Below are 4,630 nucleotides of genomic sequence, written 5' to 3'. Positions count from 1 at the left end.
TGTGCTGTGTGTCCTGGGTTTCTTCTCTCCTGATGCAGGCATGAGCCAACAGGGCCAGGACCGAAAGGCCCTGTGCACCCCCGCTCCCATCCCGTAGACCCTGGCTGTTCTTAAGCAGATCCATCAGGCTTGCTCCAAGACAGTGTGTGAATAAATCCTCATGAGGAAAGACACATGCTACTTCTAGTGATTGGCATTTGGAGATTGTGAGACTGTGAGATGCTCTCCCTGGAGGCCTGCAGAAGCAGCCATGTGACCTGACACAATGGGGGCTTCTCAAGGGATGCTTTCTGGCTATTGGGGGCTGTGGAAACAAGGAATGATTGAGGCATGGAACAAAGCAAAATAGGGAGGTACTTGAGGGCTGACATATTTTACTTCTCTTTCCTAATATTTTTAGATTTTCATACACCATACCAGGTTCAGCTTTGTTGTTGTTTTTTGTTTGTTTGTTTGTTTTTTGTTTTTGCACAGCTGAATAGGAATCGGGCCTCTCTGCATCTCTGCCCTAGCTTCCATTTATCTACCCCACATGCCTATCCCACCCTCTCCTCTTAGGCTGCTCCCCTAGGAATCTTCTGTTAGCACCTATAGTTGGTGTGGAAGGAGTAGTCCATTCAGGATGCCCAGCATATCCTTCACAGAATTGGAAGAGGATCCTCCATATCCATTGATTGAATCCATGGACACTTAGCCACTGATCTACATCTACATACGTCCTTTTTTATATCCCATTATATTTATTTTCATTTTTATTTTGATACAAGTTATCACTAAGTTGTTCTTATCCTGGCCAAATTACTGAGGCTGGTTTTGAACTTGTGATCCTCCTGCCTCAGCCTCCTGAGCCATGGGGATATGTTCAGATTGTTTAGTCATTTCAGACACTCATTTTTTACCTCCATATGACAATAGCAGTAGCCCCAAATTTCATTTTGCGGTTAGTTTTGTGCAAATTTTCCCAATGACTGATAGTTGGCAGTTCCAAATTTCAGGAAATTATTAAATATGACATCTTCCCAATTTATTGCCCACAGTTCTGGAATGCTCTTACTTTTTTTGGATATAAAAATAATAGTAATACAAAATTTTCAAGTTACAATCCTAGAAATGATGACACCTGTGAAATTCCACCAGTTGACAATAATTCCTGCATTTTTTGTATGTTTTGGCAGAAGTGACTTGACACTTTCCATTCATGATATATGTTTACGTTAGGGAGCCACATATCAGAGAAAAGAGTGTTTTAAGTAGTATCAAAATAGTAAGTATTGCTCAGAATAAATGTAAGAAATTATAAAAATTTTTACTCTGAAAATAAAAACATTCACGACAGGACACAAATATATATATAAATGCATCACATGTTAATGCATCACATGTTAATGCATCAAAAGAATTAACAGTAGTTAAAATTTCCAATTTATCTATTATACTGCATGGCACAAATTAATATTATTCTTAGCAAAATTTCAATGAAATTCTTCATCAAAATAGAGAAAATTCCTACAATTCATTTGGAACCATACACAACCCCTAATAGCCAAAGCTGTATTGAGAAACAATTTGGAGGTTTCACACTTTCTGATTTTAAATTATATTGCAAAGTTGTAGTAATCAAAGCAGTCTGATACTGGCATAAAACATACAACAAGAGAATAGAATAGAGGGCCCAGAATTAAATCTAAATAAATATGTTTGCCTAATTGACAACTTCACCAAGATGATGTAACTGGAGAAAGATAATATTTTCAATGATTCTGGGGAAGTTTATTTAAAACAGTTAAACCCTAATCATATGCCATAAATAAAAGTAAATTCAAAAATGTATTAAATCCTAATATAAAGCCTGAAACTATAAAATATCAAGAAGACAAATACAGGGAATAACTCCTTGACTTTTGCCTTGTCATTGATATATTGGATGTCACACCAAAGCTCAGACTAGAAAAATAAAGAAACTATATAAATGGGACAATATCAACTAAAAAGATTCTGCACAGCAAATTATACAATAAACAAAATGAAAAAATTAACATACAGACTGGGAAATTATATTTCAAACCAGGTATCAGATAAATGTAAAAAAATTCTTACAACCAAATAACATCAAAACCAATGTGATACTTAAAATTGGTAAAGGACATAAGAATTTTCTTCAAGTGATGCATAAAAATGAGTCAACAGGTATATGAAAATGTGCACAACATCACTAATTGTTAGGGAAATACAATTTAAAACTATTATGAGATATATACTTATTTTGATGGCTTTTATGAAAATAACAAGACAATGTGGATTAAAGGGAACACTTACCCTGCTGGTTGGAATATAAATTCTTCCAGCCATAATGGAAAATAATATTGAGTTTTCTTTAAAAATTAAAACAAAACTACCATATGACTCAAACTAAAAAGTTTCTTCTCAGGAAAAGGAAACAATATGTTAGGTGAATAGAGAGGCTATATCTTGGGAGCAAATCTTTACCCCTCACACATCAGATAGAGCTCTAATCTCTAGGGTATATAAAAGAACTAAAAAAGCTAAGCACCAAAAAAACAAATAACCCAATTAACAAATGGGCCAAGGACCTGAACAGACACTTCTCAGAAGATGATGTACAATCAATCAACAAATACATGAAAAAATGTTCATCATCACTAGCAATTAGAGAAATGCAAATCAAAACCACTTTAAGGTTTCATATTCACTCCAGTCAGAATAGCATACTCATACACTGCTGGTGGGACTGCAAATTGGTGCAGCCAATATGGAAATCAGTATGGAGATTTCTTGGAAAATTGGGAATGGAACCACCATTTGACCCAGTTATCCCATTCCTCAGTCTATATATATATATACCCAAAGTACTTAAAAACAGCATACTACAGGGACACAGCCACATCAATGTTTATAGCAGCACAATTCACAATAGCTAAACTGTGGAACCAACCTAGATGCATACACACACACACACACACACACACACACACACACACACACACAATGGAACATTATTCAGCAATAAAAGATAATAAAATCATGGCATTTTCAGGTAAATGGATGGTATTGGAGAAGATAATGCTAAGTGAAGATAGCCAATTCCCCCCAAAACCAAATGGTGAATGTTTTCTTTGATATAAGGAGGCTGATTCATAGTGGGATAGGGAGAGGGAGCATGGAAGGAATAGATGAACTCTAGATAGGGCAAACGGGTGGGAGGGGAAGGGAGGGGGCATGGGGTTATTAATGATGGTGGAATGTGATGATCATTCTTATCCAAAATACTGGTATGAAGACACAAATTGGTATGAAAATACTTTGTATACAACGGGAGATATGAAAAATTGTGCTGTATATGTGTAATAAGAATTGTAAGATGGGGTAGAGAGAGAAGATGGGAGGGGAGGGGAGGGGGGATAGTAGGGGATAGGAAAGGTAGCAGAATACAACAATTACTAATTGGGCATTATGTAAAATTGTGGATGTGTAACCGACGTGATTGTGCAATCTGCATTTGGGGTAAAATTGGGAGTTCATAACCCACTTCAATCTAATGTATGAAATATGATATGTCAAGAGCTTTGTAATGTTGTGTACAACCAATAAAAAAAAATTAAAAATTAAAAAAAAGAATTGTAATGCATTCTGATGTCACATTGAAAACACCTACAATATGATTCATATACCGCTTTTAGAATATACACCCAAAGGAAATTAAATTATAATTTTATAAAGACATCAGCAACCCCATGTTCACTGCAGCATTATTCACAATAACTGATATGGTAACAATTTGCATGTCCATCAACAGATGAATGGATAATGAAAAAATGCCTGTGTGTGTGTGTGTGTGTGTGTGTGTGTGTGTGTGTGTGTGTGTGTAAGGTCAGACCTCAGTCTTATCTCAGTCTTATGGGTTTAATAGGCATTCCAGAAAATTGAGAGTTAGAAAGTGACCAGTCTTCAAGTCTATATACGTAAGATAATGTACCTGGAGACAGGAAGTTGAGAAGTCAGCTCAGCCTTCTAAGACTATGTTATCAGAAGAGATACCAAGAAGCCAAAGACAGATAATGGAAGGTCACTAAAACTGAGAACAGAAAATACTCTGTTCTGTTCTGAAAAGCATATTAAGGACTCGCTCAGATGATAAGGGGCAGATGCCAGGTGGTGAGGGACAAGCCCATGCATAGAGAAGCCACTAAAGTAACCTACAGTTCACTTTATTTTATTAGCATAGAACAATCACAACCAAAGGCAGAGATTTAAGTTGGTAATGAAACATTCATTGTATGGAGAGACATAATGAAGGAGAGCACAGAGAGAACTAAAAATTCTATTTTTTATGCAATGATATCAGGAGACTAGGTCACTGCATAAACCACAAATGCCATAAAAGCTATACATCTTTGTCTTTTGCTTGAGGTAGCCTAGGATTTCTGTACCCCACACAGTCCCTCCCTGTCCTCAAGTGTAAGAATAGTCTTGTCCCTGTTGCACTGGTGCATCTGCCTGATTCTTCTAATACTCAACACAAGAAAGCACAGAATTCGTAACACATAGAGCTAAAAATGTAGCTCAGTGGTAAAGCCCTTGAGGAGCATGCATAAAGCCTGTATCCCCAGCA

This window comes from Ictidomys tridecemlineatus, chromosome X (genome assembly GCF_052094955.1).
Source record: "Ictidomys tridecemlineatus isolate mIctTri1 chromosome X, mIctTri1.hap1, whole genome shotgun sequence".
NCBI lineage: Eukaryota > Metazoa > Chordata > Mammalia > Rodentia > Sciuridae > Ictidomys > Ictidomys tridecemlineatus.
Note: the sequence above shows the minus strand (reverse complement) of the source record.